Genomic DNA, 15,768 nt, shown 5'->3' on the forward strand with positions numbered 1-15,768 from the left:
TTGTAGGGAGTGGTGGGATCGTGTTGTGCCGGTGGCCCAATGAAGATGGCGGGCAAGCCTGAGCCCTGTGTTATGTCTTCGGGCACCTGGAAGGTGCCCTTCCATAGTGTTCAGAGGGATTTGGACTGGACTTTTCTAGATCTTAGGGAGGAGTGAGGAGAAGTCGTCTCAGCCAGAGACGACTGTTGGGTGTGATGGCTGGGACAGAGCATGCAGTGACAGCCTCTGGGTGGGCGAGCCTGGGGCTACTGTAACTGCTGCAGCCTCTCAGCTCGCTCCTCAGAGGTGGCTTCTCAGTCAGTTCAGGTAGCTGTTGGCTTTAACAGGGGTGGGGGCAGTGGGGAAGTTCAGGCAACACGGCCTGGGCTTCCCAGGTTGTTCTGAATTGTTCGTCCTTTTGTGGAAGCTCAGGTCTTCAGACCCACTTCCTCTTGTCTGCTAGCTCACGGCCTGTCCTCTGCACTTTGTGTTTCTGTGGAGATGAAGAATTTGCCTCTATTCCATGTCTACTACCTCATGAACAGGGGACAGGTGTGGACTCTTGATGGTTCTCAGTGGAAAGGTCTGAAAAGACTGGTTTCCTTTTCAGTAGAGGAAGGAGAGTAGCGCACAAATAGGAAGATGGTCCTCTTATTATTTTTATTCAAGTTAGGATGTGTGTCCTGACTGATGAGGTGCATGTGCTGTATCCCTATTCCCCTTGACTGGAGACTGCATAAAGTCCTAGCGAACAGGGATGAGCTCCAGACAACTTTGCCACAACTGGCCTGTGGCCCAAGAACCTCTGGTTCTTGGTTGGTCACTATATTCAGTTATTGGGAGCTCAAAGGAAAAGGACCAGAGATGGCTCGTTGTCCCATGACCTACTGTAACATGACCAGCAGCTGTCAAAGACCCCAGACACCCCCTCTGACAGCCCCACTGCTCACCGCTTGCTGGCTGTGCTCTAATCATGTGCTGCTCTTGCTGACTGTGCAATGACAGTATCTCAGGGAACTCCACCACGGCTTCTCAGACCTGCTCCCTGGGAACAGAGCTTCCTGAGTGGCAACCAGGACCACCGAGCACTGAGGAAAGTGTCGCCTGACTCTGACCCATGTTTAGCAATTGCTGGGCATGGTGCCAGAACAATCACTTGCACACTGGGTGTGATGCGTATGGGTTATCTTCAGGGTTCAGGGGTGCTGGCTTGGGACAGATTTCCATCCAGTGGTTTTCTTTCATTGTTTCTTTTTCAAGATGGAGTCTTGCTCTGTCACCCAGGCTAGAATGCAGTGGTGCAATCTTGGTTAACTGCCAGGCTCTCTAGTGAAGGGACCCTCCTATGGAGGAACAGAGCATGCGATGCACAATCAGGGACACGTGCAAACTGCAGTTTCCCTGTCACATGACCTCAGCTGTAGGACACCCCTCTGATTCCCCAGTGACTAGAGTGGACCTGGAGACCCCAGCTCATTCACCTCTTTCCTTCATCTCCACAGCATGCCCAGAGCTGGAACCGGGTGTCACCAAGAACCCTGGCGCCTCCATGCCAGTGTTCACGGCTCTGTCCTTTGCCACACCTGCTCCTGGCCCAGATGGGCCGCCCCTAGTGACTGCAGTGGTTTCTCCAGGCGGCCCTCCGGTGCTGTCTGCCTTCCCCAGGACCCCTCTGGTGGCAGCACAGGATGGCCAAGGCCTCAATTTGGCTCGGGCTTCCAACGTCCTCGTCCGGATGAAGACAGAAGTGGGGCCTGTGAAGGCCCCTCAGGCACAGACCTTGGTCCTACCTCAGACCCCCCTCGTCTGGCAAGCTCCAGGTGCCATCTGTGAGGGAGAGGCATGTCCACTTCCCCGAACCCTGGCAGCTGCCCCTGTGGTGCCCGCTATGGCTGCCCACGTCATTGGGGGCACCCAGGCCTGAGACAGAAGCTGGTCCCAGGGCCTTCGTCCTCCAGCACCACCACCTGCTCCCCAGCCAGGCCCCATCATGGCTCCAGGAATGCTTGTCCATGGTCACAAGGGGTTCATGGAGAGGGTAGCCTGGCTCCCTCCCAGGCGAAGGCCCCGCCGGACAACTCCTGCAACCTCCAGAGCGTGTATCAGAACTTTCATCTCTGGCAGCACTACAAGCCCCTGGCCGGGAGGCACGTTCCCCAGAGTCCGGACACAGAAGCGCTTTCCTGTTTCTTCATGTGAGTGTCCTCGGGGCACCGGAGCTCACCCTGCAGCTCACCCATAAAGAGGCTGCTGGATGGACGGGAGGTCACGCTGTTCAGGGGAGCTTGCAGGGTAGTCTTGAAGGCGACACGTTGAGCTATGAAAGGGCACATTTTCAGGAACGTCCATCTGGCTGCCGTTCAGGACAGACTCTCAGGGGCCTCATCTCACCTGCCCCTCACTGTCCCGTGAGTCCAGCCAATCCTTACTGGGCAGGTATTTGCAGCTTTGCCCTCGATCCCTTCTAGAAAAAGGGATGACGATGCTTCATTCAGAGGACGGTGAAGAGGTGACTTGAAATCACATGAGGCACACAGCACAGTGCCCAGCACATGCTGGGACACGTTACATGATAACTGTTTTGATTACTGTCCCTACTGCTATCGTTATCAGGACTAGGCTATCTAGGACAGTGTTCCCCAAAGCCACGGGCTCCAGTGATGGCTCTGAGGGCACCACGAGCCCAGCAGCCCAGGGCCACGGACTGTGGTGACTGAGGCAGCAATGCCAGCATCTGAGAGTTTGTCGATTCAGTCCCAGTCGTGCCTCTCTCCATCCTGCGGTGCCTCCGTGATCCTGTGTCCCCCGCTGATGAGCAAACCCATACTCCACGGGAGCTTGAGCACATCCACCCGGCAACACACTAGCCACTCCCCTAGGCAAGTCCCCTGCCCAGGGTGAAGGTGTAAGGAGGCCCCATCTTTGTCCCAAAAAATCTTGCTGCCCCTGCATCCTGGAACTGGTTGCATTCTCCCTTGGAGCTGAGTGCACTGAGGACCCTGATTCGTGGAGTAGAGTTGCCCCAGGCTCACAGGCTTGGCGTGGAGTGGGCTTCGATGCCGTTCTGCTTTAGTTCTGGTTTCTACTCGTCTCCAGGACTCTGAGGCTGCATCCCCAGGGGCTGCCTTGCTCCAGAGTCTCCAGGAAGCTGGTTAAATGCTCAGTCCTGGGGCCTTGGAACCTGCATGTTAACCCTCGCTCCCCGGGCATTCTGTGTGTGCGCTGTCTCAGTCAGCTCGGGCTCGGCCATAACTAATCCTATAGACTGGGTGCTTTATCAGGACACACTCACGTCTCCCAGTTCCAGAGATCGGAAGTACCAGATCAAAGCAACAGCATATTGGTGTCCTGGGTGGAGAGGGCTGCCTCTGGCTGTGTCCTCTTGCGGGTGAGAGGGAGAGCCCTGGTGTCTCCTACTGCCCTTATCGGGGCTCGGATGCCATGATGGGAACTCACCCTCATGACCTGCTCTAACCCTGATTAACTCCAAGAACTGACACACCACAGACGGATTAGGGCTTCAGCACAGGAATGCTGGGGACACTCATGTTCCACACATAGTACTGAGTTCATTTGTCAACACTGTAACACTGAGGACTCGAGGGGCAGTTGGAGAGACCAGCCGGTGGCTTGTGTTGATGACTGATCTTGGGGGCATATCCTGCCCATGTGGGGGAGAACAGGACAGGGATGGACAGATGGCAGGACATGTGTGGGGGGGACAGGGCCCGGGTGTTGGGACCAGTGGGCTTGGGACGGAGGGTGGGCTTATGGACTGGGACTGACTGCACCGCCTTACAGCCCAGTTCTCAGATCCCTGGCCCGGCGGAAGCCCACCATGATCCTGGAGGAGGGACTGTGGCGAGCCGTGCAGGAATGGCAGCACACGAGCAAGTTTGACCGGATGATCTACTACTAGATGGCGGGAAAGTGAGTCTGGGGTGCAGGGGCAGAGCCCACATGGCAGGGTGACAGAGGGTGACAGAAGTCGGATGGCCATGGTGGCTTCTCAGTGTGGAGCATGAGGAGGGTGTGGACAAACGAAGGCCCTCCTGGGCACCTGGCCCCCTCAGGAAGCTGCTCCTCCCTCCTGGAGTGCTCTGGGGTCTCTATCCGGCCCTGGTGGGAAGCCACGCCCTGCTTGGCCTCGGGCCAACCCCTGCCTGACACTAAGGGTCAGGGAGGGAGGAGCCAGCATCACAGCCCAAAGGAGATCACTGCCAGCTGTGAGGATGGGGAGAAGGGGCGCTGGGGACTATGGACAGAACAGGGTGCACTCTCCTAACAGCAGTGGTCAGAAGTCAGTTTTGACCCATCCCAGCCTGGCCAGGATTGGAGAAACACGCGCTGCGTCAGGGGAGACCTGCGTCCAGGACACCATGAGACCCAATTCTGGCCTGCCTGCCTTTGCTCCTCGTAGTCCCTTCCCTTAAGACAGAAAGACAGCAGCCTCAGGGGAAAGGGGCCCTGTCTTTTGCACCCAGCTTTTGCTTCCTCCCGACCGGGGTCTCCCACGCTTCATCTTCCTGGGTTATCCTTCAGGGACCCACAGTCCCAACCTCAGGACTCATGCAACTGGGCAACATCATGGACGCCTTCCGCCATAAACCCCACCCCTGGTGTCCTCCTGGGCCTCGGGGCCCTGACTTAAGTCAGAAAGCCCTGTTGATGCCATGGGCTCTGCAGGGCCCGGGTGAGGGAGGGAGAGCCCAGAACTCTGGGAGTAGTTCCCTCTGGGACTGGGGGATGGGCCCCAAGGAGGGCCTGGACAGCCTGCCTGAGGCATGCCTTCCCATCCCTGCCATCGGCTGCTGCCTGGTCCTGGGGGCAGAGGGCCTGGAGCCTCTCAGGATGGCCTACACCTTCTTCACCCCAGGTTCCTGGAGTTTGAGGCTGAGGAGGAGATGCAGATTCAGAAGTCACAGTGGATGAAGGGGCCCCAGTGCCTGCCTCCTCCAGCCCTGCCGAGGCTTGAACCTCAGGGACCGTCGGCCCCTGAGGTGGTCAAGCAGCCAGGTATGGCTTCCCACATTCCCACAGGAGCCACGGCAAAGTCCAGAGGGGCCGAGGGAGGCCACTGTCTCCACACCCCATGCCTCCCTTCAAGAGAGGGATTTGTTCCTTCCAACAAGACAGCTCAGGGGAGCTGGGGGGCTGGGCGGCCCGTGCTCATCAAGTGGGTATTCACCTGGTCAGGTTTCCTAGCTACTCTCTCCCCTTGCCATTCCAAAACTCAACAATCTGCCCAGGAAGCAGGGATGAGCGGGTGGAGTACTCAGCATATCAGTGACTCCAAGCTTCCTCCAAAAGGATGCTGTCTCACATGTGCCCCTCCTGTGGCGTCTCTTCTAGGGGCGCTGTGGTTTAGGTGGTCCTGACCCAGCTGGGACCCACTTCAGGTCCCTGAGCCCTGCCCTCCCCTGTGTGATGCAGGCAGGAGGAGCAGCCCTCACCACGCCCATCCTCCTCCCTCAGTGTACCTTCCCAGCAAGGCCGGCCCCAAGGCCCCACCTGCTTGCCTGCCACCACCCAGGCCCCAGCGGCCAGCGGAGACCAAGGCCCACCTGACATCACCCAGGCCGCAGCAGCCAGCGGAGACCAAGGCCCCCGAGGAGATCCCCCCTGAAGTGGTGCAGGAGTATGTGGACATCGTACAGGAGCTGCTGGGGCCTCCCGTTGGGGCCATGGGGGAGCTCAACGGAGAATGGGAAGAGGGCGAAGTGAAGCAGGAAGGGGACGGGATGCTTCTAGACCCAGGTGTCCTGAGCTACGCTGACAATCTGTGTTCCCAGAAAGACTTCATCGCCAAGGTGGGCTAGCCTCAAGTGCTGGAGTCTGCAGAATTCGAGGGGGTGGCACTCACAGGTCCTTGGAATTAAGTTCTGTTCCTTAGCTCCTCCGCAGTAGATGGCTGTGTTGCCATCGATTTGACTGTCTGTGTATGTGATTGTGTCCGTGTCTTTGTGTCTGTGATCGGTTACTCTGTGTCTGTGTGGATGAGAGTGTGGAGTGTGGAAATTACTTGTGTCCATTTTCCTGTGTCATATGTGGGTCTCTTTGTGTGTCTGTGTGTGGTTTGTGTGTCTCTGTCTGCATGTGTGTACGCTACCAGGTCTATGGTCTGTGTGTGTAGCTGTGGTTGCCATGATATGAGACAGCTCCAGAAGGGTGGGGACGGGGCGCTCACTGCTTTCTGCATCTCCTCCAGGTGTCCTTGGCTCCAGGTTACTCCCTGCCCGGGAAGCTCACACCGTCTCCCTTCTGTTTCCAGGTGGAGGCTGTCATTCACCCCCGATACCCGGAAGAATTGCTTTCCCCAGATCCACACATGGATTTCTAAGGCCCTAAGCCAGGAGCTGGAGCAGGAGGAAGGACTCACCCTTGCCCAGGTAGAGCAGGGAGGGAGGGGAACCCAGGTACCCTGGGGGCAGGAGGGACCCGGCACATAAGCCCCACCTGATTGTCCACCCCACCCTGCGGGGGATGCTCGGCTTCTTGGGGAGCCACTCCGAGGTGCGGAGGTGCAGGTTCAGATGGAATGGGATGGAGAGGAGCCAGGGAGGGGAGTCAGGATGCAAACTGCAGTGAGGCCCAGCGGGATGCCCAGTGGAGCCACACCCTCTGTCTTTGACAGAAAGTCCAGCTGCCTCAGGCTTCCCTGCCTGCCACCCAAGCGCCTTGGTCTTCACCACCCTGGGCCCTGTTCACACTTGAGGCAGAGCCAGTAAGTGCCCCCTTTACTCCCGCAGGTAGCAGAGAAGCACCTCCTATCCTTGAAGGAGGAACCGTGTGAGAGGGCAGTCCCTAGTCATGGCACCACCCAGCTGGACTCAATCTCTTCTAAGTCTGCAGCGGGCCAAGGAGCAGAGAGAGATGTGCCTGGCCCCCAGCAAGGGGTCAGCATGGAAACCTGCCCACCCCAGACGGCTGCCCGGGACGCTCAGAGACAAGGCAGTGTGTGCACTGGGATGGCCTGGTCCAAAAACCCTGTTGTGCTTTTGGAGAGGCTGGATTCTCACAGGCTGAGGTCTGCCCAGCCAAACTCTCATTCCCAGGATCACAGACCCACCCCCCAGAGGGATTCCCGGGACCCTCAGGGACGAGGCAGGGTGCGCACTGGGATGGTCAGGTCCATAAACCCTGTTGTGGTTTTGGAGAGACTGGATTCCCGCTGGCTGAGGGCTGCCCGGCCAGACTCTCCTCCCCAGGACCATAGACCCACCTGCCCAGGTGTGGGGACCAAGGACACCTGGGGTCTCCCTGGAGCCTCTGCTCTCAGGAGTCACGCAGGCTGTCTGAGGGGTCAAGTGAGGAGGAGAGGGAAATCCCTGGCATAGTTTCTGCCGTGGGTACCAACTACAGGCTGCCGGCCTGGAAGCTGTCCCAGAGCCCTGTCCCTGCCTCGGGCCTTCTCAGCCTAGAAGGGTGGGAACCCCAGGGAGCTCTTCAGTCCCAATCTGTAAAGAGAAGAGACCTCAGCCCAGCACCCGCTCCTGCCACCAAGTCCAAGAAGCGAGCTCTCTTCAGAGGCCCATCCCCTGTTCAGATGCCCCACCTAAGGTCTGGGCTCAGAGTCTCTGGGGCGCAGTCCCTGGCTTGGGGGCTGGGTGGCCCCTCACAGTCTAAAAAGAGAAAGGGTGATCCCTTGCTTTCTAAGAGGAAGAGAATGCAGCATTGTAGCCAGTAGAGGGACAGGGCAGGCTCTCTGGTGCCAATCCCCAAGGGTGGGGCTCTCAACTCTCGGACCCTCAGGGCATCAGGTGCCTCAAAGCAAAGACTTCTCCCCCAGTGCTGATCTTGCTGGGCCTTAGCTTGATGGGGGAGGGTGGGGGAAGGAAGGGGCAGGAGGGAGGGGAGGGAGAGGGTGGCTGAACCGGAAGGGAGGGTCTAGGGGTAGGGGGTGGGGAGCAAAACCTTGGAGGTCTCATGTGTAAATCTGAATAAACACAGTTGTGTTGGAAATGCTCTCCGGGCTGCTGCCTCTGTCCTCAGGGCTGTGCTGCTCAGTGGAGGGGGTCTGTGAGGGAGTACAGAGGGCCTGGGAGATGCCAGGCACTGGGTACCCACGGGGGCCAGCCCCACGCGTTCCTCCAGGCGTAGGCTGCCCCTTCAGATGCTCCAGGAACTAACGGATGCTGAGGAGACCCTGATCCCTCCCACCAACCACTCACAAGGCCCCGACTGCTTTAGTTATCAGCATCCCTGGAAAATCCTGGGATGTTGAGAGCTGGCTGGCTCTTGTTCTGCCCCGTGGGAGCTGAGGAGAAGGCAGCTGCCCGCAACAGGGACACGAGTAGAGGCGGTCACTCCTGCTTATCCCTCATCAGGAAGAGCTCAGGCCCTGGGCTGAGGGGAGATATCGAGGCATCCATCCACACAGGTGTGTTTGGGATACGACGGTGTGTGGGGAGCAGGGGAAGTCCTTCTGCTGGTTTCTGGTCAGGAAAGAATCTTGTCCAACTGGCGGAAGCAGATGCTCCTTGCTGTGCCTGTCACAGGGACCGGCCTCGGGGCACACGGGGTCCTGCATGGAGGCCCCCACACCTATGATTCCCTTCCCATATGATGATGGAACTCTTGTGTGGAATTGATGCAGACACAGATTTGAACCCAAGAGGTGGATGTTGCAGTGAGCCGGGATAGCACCATTGTACTCAAGCCTGGGCAACAACAGCAAAACTACAGCTCAAAAATAAAAATAAAAATAAATTAGCTGGGCTAATCCCAGCTGCTCGAGAGGCTGAGGCAGGATAATCACTTGAACCTGGGAGGCAGAGGTTGCAGTGAGCCCAGATGGCGCCATTGCACTCCAGCCTGGGCGGCAAGAGCAAAACTCCTACCAAAAAAAAAAAAGAAAAAAATAATGATCCAGGCATAGTGGCATGCTCCTGTAGTCCCAGCTACTTGGGAGGCCGAGGCAGGAGAACTGCTTGAACCCAGGAGACGCCCACCATCCCACCCAGCTAATCTTTCTCTATTATTTGTAAACATGGGGTTTCACTACGTTGGCCGGGCAGGTCTCAAACTCCCGATCTCGGGTAATCCACCTGCTTCAGCCTCCCAAAGTGCTGGGATTACAGGCGTGAGCCACCATGCTCAATCCATCTCTTTCAATAAGCTTCTGCACAGCAAAGGAAACAAACGACAGAGCAAAGAGACAACCTGCTGAATGGGAAACGACGTGTGCAAACTGTTCACGACAAAGGACTAAAATCCAGAATATGTAATGAGCTCAAATAACCAATGATGAAAAACAACAAAAATCCCACTAAAAAATGGGCAAAGGACATCAAAAAACATACAAATGGCCAACTGATATATGAAAAAATGATCACATCAGTAATCACCAGGTAAGTGCGAATCAAAACTACAACGAGATACCTACCACCTTACCACAGCTAGGATAACTATTCTTAAAAATACAAACAGCGGATGCTGACATGATGCGGAGGAAAGGGAACTCTTACACACTGAGGCGGGACTGGAAATTAGTAACGTCGTTATGAAAACCAGTATGGAGATTTCTCAAAATACTAAAAACAAAACCACTACTTGATCCAGCCATCCCACTACTGGCTATTTAACCAACATAAAAGAAATTGGTATATCAAATCAGTATACACTCACATGTTTATCACAGCGCTATTGACAACAGCAAAGATATGGAATCAACCCAAGTATCCAACAATGAGCAGACAAGGAAAGCGTGGCATATATACACGATGGAATGCTATTCAGCCAGAGAAAACCATGAAATCACGTTGTTTGCAGCAACATGGATGAAGCTGCAGGTCATTATGTTAAGTGAAATAAGCCAGGCCAGCCATAGGAAGAAAAACATCACACATTCTCACAAACATGTGGGAGCTAAAAACAACGACAACAAAAAAAAAGTTGACCTCATGGAAACAAAGAATACAATAACAGGTTTCAGAGGCTGGGAAGGGATGGGGGTGAGGAAGAGAGGTTGGTTAACGGGTACAAACATACAGTTAGAAACAGTAAGTTCTAACGTTCTATAGCAGAGTACGGTCACCATAGTTAGCTCAGGCTTGGAGTGCAATGGTGCGACGTATTTGCAATATGTTAGCAAATACGTATTGTATATTTCAAAGTAGCTAAAAGAGAAGGCTAGAATTGTTACCAGCACACAGAGATGATAAATCTCGGCCAGGCACGGTAGCTCACGCCTGTAATCCCAGCACTTTGGGAAACTGAGGCAGGTAGATCACGAGGTCAGGAGTTCAAGATCAGCCTGGCCAAGATGGTGAAACCCTGTCTCCACTAAAAATACAAAAATTAGCTGGGCATGCTGGCAGGCGACTATGGCTGTTTCAGGAAACATCCATTTAAACTGTTTCCTGGATTGCAGGCATAAAAACATGACTGAAGACATATACCGGCCCTACTGCCTGGACAATTCATAACCGTCGTAACAGTTACCATCTCGCTACTCAGAAGATTATATGCAAGTTGTATTTTTCATGAGACTCTACGACCTACTACCCCTAACTCTGACATACACATATTGTACAACCTTAACATATAATTAGCAAATCTGATAACCAACATTCTGTAAATTACCAGCTATTACAATATTTTGGTGTTTGCCTGTTAACCAAGCTGAGGGGGGAAGGGGGAGGTTGGAAGAAGCCTCATTTCACCTGCCCTTTCCCAAATTGCACTTCGAGAGTGTTCAAAAACTCAGTGTGTCCAGGTCTAAATCTCCAAGTGGGTCTAATTTTCACTGCTTAACAAAAGCGATGTAGAAAGCAATTACTGTACCCTCCATCAATCTTTTCAGATTGCACAGAATCCCCTCCTGAAAATTCCAATAGAAAAAAAGACAGGCATTCCCGTTTTAGTATGTACGTCGTCTTTCACACAAGTCATCGAGAGTGAAAGTCTTTAAAACATTGAAATGTTCTCGGTATTGCTTTCCGATGAACGTGATAAAATAGACAAATAATCCATATTTACCAAGATTAAAAACACTTCCAACACGTATGGAAAATCTCTCCAAAAACACAAAATCTAATTCAAAAATTATAACTAAAAAGAGAGGAATCGATCCAAGATGGCCGTTTAGGAGGAACTCGGGATTGCAGCTCCGAGAGAAAGTGCAGAGGGTGAGTGGACGCCGCATTTCCAGATGGATTTTTACTGCCCACAGACCAGGAGATTCACAGGCGGAGGAGCCCCACAGATCGCCAGCACCGCTGGTTTGACCAGCGCGGCCGCTCGGCCTGCGCCCTAGGGCAGCGGCTCTGTGTGCAGAGTGAGCGAGACTGAGTCCCCTCTAAGCCAGCAAGGGGAGCTGAAACGGGGAGACAAGCCAGGAGATTCCTGGGCAAAAACGCGCCACGAATATCAGAGTCGCTGCTTCAGTTGACGCAGCGGCTCACAGGGCAGCGGATTTTTACTGCCCACAGACCAGAAGATTCACAGGTGGAGGAGCCCCACGGATCGCCAGCACCGCTGGTTTGACCGGCGCGGTCGCTCGGCCTGTGCCCTAGGGCAGCGGCTCTGTGTGCAGAGTGAGCGAGACTGAGTCCCCTCTAAGCCAGCAAGGGAAGATGAAACGGAGAGTCAAGCCAGGAGATTCCCAGGCAAAAATGCGCCACGGGAAACACAACTGAACCCGGGATGGTCCAGCTCTGTGGAGGAGGGGCGTCCTCCATTACGGAAACACCCTGCAGTTCCCAGGGCAATTTGCAGTAACCAAGGCAACCCGCCACTACACAGACTCCGTCACTACAGGGGCGGGCCGACATAGCGGAAGCAGTTCTAACTACACCCATATAAACAGGACTGCAGGGAAGTTCACACGGAAGCTGGGCGGAGCCCACAGCAGCTCATCGAAGCCTCTGCAGGCTGAGTGTGACTAGGCTGCCACCTTGTGGGCAGGAAAAACGGCAGCAAGACAGCGGAAAATCATACAGCCCTAAATCCCTGGGACAGAACACCTGGTGGGAAGAAAAGGGGGTTTATGAGTTCTGCTGTGGCAGACTTAAAATTACCAAAATCAGAAAGACAGCAACTACAAAGTCGATAGGTGGATAAATCCACAAAGATGGGAAGAAACCAGTGCAAAAAGGATGAAAACACCAGAAACCACAACACCTCTCCTCCTACAAGGGAGCACAACTCCTCACCAGCAAGGGAACAAGAATGGATGGAGAATGAGTGTGATGAAATGACAGAATCAGCTTTCAGAAAGTGGATAATAAGAAACTTCCGCGAGCTAAAAGAACATGTTCGAACCCAACGCAAAGAAACTGAGAACCTTGAAAAAAGACTTGACGAAATGCTAACGAGAATGGACAACTTAGAGAGGTATATGAGTGAATTGATGGAGCTGAAAAACACAACATGAGAACTTTGCGAAGCATGCACAGGTTTCAACAGCCGAATTGACCAAGCAGAAGAAAGGATATCAGAGGTCGAAGATCAACTCGATGAAATAAAACGAGAAGGCAAGATTAGAGAAAACAGGGTAAAAAGGAATGAACAAAGTCAACAAGAAATATGGGACTATGTGAAAAGACCTAATCTACGTTTGATAGGTGTACCTGAATGTGACGAAGAGAATGCATCCAAGCTGGAAAATACTCTTCAGGATATTATCCAGGAAAACTTCCCCAACCTAGCAAGGCAGGCCAATATTCAAGCCCAGGAAATACAGAGAACACCACAAAGATATTCCTCTAGAAGAGCAACCCCAAGGCACATAATCGTCAGATTCACCAGGGTTGAAATGAAGGAGAAAATACTAAGGGCAGCCAGAGAGAAAGGTCGGGTTACCCACAAAGGGAAGCCCATCAGACTCACAGCACATCTCTCAGCAGAAACCCTACAGGCCAGAAGAGAGTGGGGGCCGATATTCAACATCCTTAAAGAAAAGAACTTTCAACCCAGAATTTCATATCCAGCCAAACTAAGCTTCCTAAGTGAAGGAAAAATAAAATCCTTTGTGAACAAGCAAGTACTCAGAGATTTCATCACCACCAGACCAGCTTTACAAGAGCTCCTCAAGGAGGAACTACACATAGAAAAGAACAACCAGTACCAGCCACTCTGAAAACACATGAAATGGTAAAGAGCATCAACACAATGAAGAATCTGCATCAACCAATGGGCAAAACAGCCAGCTAGCATCAAAATGACAGGATCAAATTCACACATAACAATATTAACCCTAAATGTAAACGGACTAAATGCCCCAATCAAATGACACAGACTGGCAAATTGCATAAAAAGCCAAAACCCATCAGTGTGCTGTATCCAGGAAACCCACCTCACATGCAAGGATACACAAAGGCTCAAAATAAAGGGATGGAGGAAGATTTACCAAGCAAATGGAGAGCAAAAAAAAAGCAGGAGTTGCAATTCTCATCTCTGATCAAATAGACTTGAAAGTAACAAAGATCAAAAGAGACAAAGAAGGACATTACATAATGGTAAAAGGATCAATGCAACAAGAAGAGCTAATGATCCTAAATATATATGCACCTAATACAGGAGCACCCACATACATAAAGCAAGTTCTTAAAGACTTACAAAGAGATCTAGACTCCCACACAATAATAGTGAGAGACTTCAACACACCATTGTCAATATTAGACAGATCAACGAGACAGAAAATTAACAAGGACATCCAGGACTTGAACTCAGACCTGGAACAAGCAAACCTAATAGACATTTACAGAACTCTCCACCCCAAATCCACAGAATATACATTCTTCTCAGCACCACATCACACCTACTCTAAAATTGACCACATAATTGGAAGTAAATCACTCCTCAGAAAATACAAAAGAACGGGAACCATAACAAACACTCTCTCAGACCACAGTGCAATCAAGTTAGAACTCAGAATTCAGAAACCAACCCAGAACCGCACCGCCTCATGGAAAATCAACAACTTTCTCCTGAATGTTGACTGGATAAACAACGAAATGAAGGTAGAAATAAAGATGTTCTTCGAAACCAACGAGAACGAAGACACCACATACCAGAATCTCTGGGACACATTTAAAGCAGTCTCCAGAGGAAGATATATAGCAATAAGTGCCCACATGAGAAGAAAGGAGAGATCTAAAATTGACACCCTATCGTCAAAATTGAAAGAGCTAGAGGAGCAAGATCAAAAAAACTCAAAACCTAGCAGAAGACAAGAAATAACTAAGATCAAAACAGAATTGAAGGAGATAGAGACACGAAAAACCCTACAAAAAAATCAATAAATCCAGGAACTGGTTTTTTGAAAAGATCAACAAAATAGACAGACCACTAGCCAGACTAACAAAAATGAAAAGAGAGAATAACCAAATAGATGCAATAAAAAATGATAAAGGGGATATCACCACAGATGCCACAGAAATTCAAACCATCATCAGAGATTATTACAAACAACTCTATGCACATAAACTAGAAAACCTGGAAGAAATGGATAAATTCCTGGACACTTGCCTCCTCCCAAGCCTAAACCAGGAAGAAGTCGAAACCCTAAATAGACCAATAACAAGGTCGTCTGAAGTCGAGGCAGCAATTAAGAGCCTACCACCCAAAAAAAGCCCAGGTCCAGATGGGATCACAGCCGAATTCTACCAGACATACAAAGAGGAACTGATACCATTCCTACTGAAACTATTCCAAATAATCCAAAAAGAGGGAATCCTTCCCAAATCATTTTATGAGACCAACATCATCCTGATACCAAAACCCGGCAGAGACTCAACAAGAAAAGAAAACTACAGGCCAATATCCATGATGAACATAGATGCAAAAATCTTCAATAAAATACTGGCAAGCCGATTGCAACAGCACATCAAAAAGCTTATCCATCATGATCAAGTAGGATTCATCCCGGGGATGCAAGGCTGGTTTAATATACGCAAGTCTATAAATGTAATTCACCACATAAACAGAACCAAAGACAAAAACCACATGATTATCTCAATTGAGGCAGAGAAGGCCTTCGACAAAATTCAGCAGCCCTTTATGCTAAAAACTCTCAATAAACTAAGTATCGACGGAACGTATCTCAAAATAATAAAAGCTATTTACGACAAACCAACAGCCAATATCATACCGAATGGGCAAAAACTGGGAGCATTCCCCTTGAAATCTGGCACTAGACAAGGATGCCCTCTCTCACCACTCCTATTCAATATAGTACAGGAAGTTCTAGCCAGAGCAATCAGGCAAGAAAAAGAAATAAAGGGTATTCAGTTAGGAAAGGAGGAAGTCAAACTGTCTCTATTTGCAGACGACATGATTGTGTATCTAGAAGACCCCATCATCTCAGCCCAAAATCTCCTGAAACTGATAAGCAACTTCAGCAAAGTCTCAGGATACAAAATCAATGTGCAAAAATCACAGGCATTTCTATACACCGATAACAGACTTAAAGAGAGCCAAATCAAGAACGAACTGCCATTCACAATTGCTACAAAGAGAATAAAATACCTAGGAATACAACTAACAAGGAATGTAAAGGACCTCTTCAAGGAGAACTACAAACCACTGCTCAACGAAATAAGAGAGGACACAAACAGATGGAGAAACATTCCATGTTCATGCTTAGGAAGAATCACTATCGTGAAAATGGCCATACTGCCCAAAGTAATTTACAGATTCAACGCTATCCCCATCAAGCTACCAATGACCTTCTTCGCAGAACTGGAAAAAACCACCTTAAACTTCATATGGAACCAAAAGAGAGCCCGCATAGCCAAGTCAATTCTAAGCAAAAAGAACAAAGCGGGAGGCATCACACTACCGGAC

General features: G+C 51.4%; 1 protein-coding gene and 1 pseudogene across 4 annotated transcripts in view; one reads left to right on the plus strand and one right to left on the minus strand.

Moving 5' to 3' along the window:
* Positions 1-1,376, minus strand: part of LOC105708066 (PI-PLC X domain-containing protein 1-like) — a 38,867-nt gene extending 37,491 nt beyond the window's left edge. For all 4 annotated transcript variants that reach the window (XM_064369094.1, XM_064369093.1, XM_064369091.1 and 1 more), the window contains exon 1: positions 930-1,376. The gene's annotated coding sequence lies outside the window, so the exon portion shown is untranslated. The remainder of the gene's footprint in view (positions 1-929) is intronic.
* LOC110568140 (NUT family member 2G-like) overlaps positions 1-7,795 on the plus strand; it is a 95,213-nt pseudogene extending 87,418 nt beyond the window's left edge.
* Positions 7,796-15,768: the final 7,973 nt, after the last annotated feature.

This window comes from Aotus nancymaae, unplaced genomic scaffold, assembly GCF_030222135.1.
Source record: "Aotus nancymaae isolate 86718 unplaced genomic scaffold, 86718_ANA_hifiasm-v0.15.2.pri h1tg000087l, whole genome shotgun sequence".
Lineage (NCBI taxonomy): Eukaryota > Metazoa > Chordata > Mammalia > Primates > Aotidae > Aotus > Aotus nancymaae.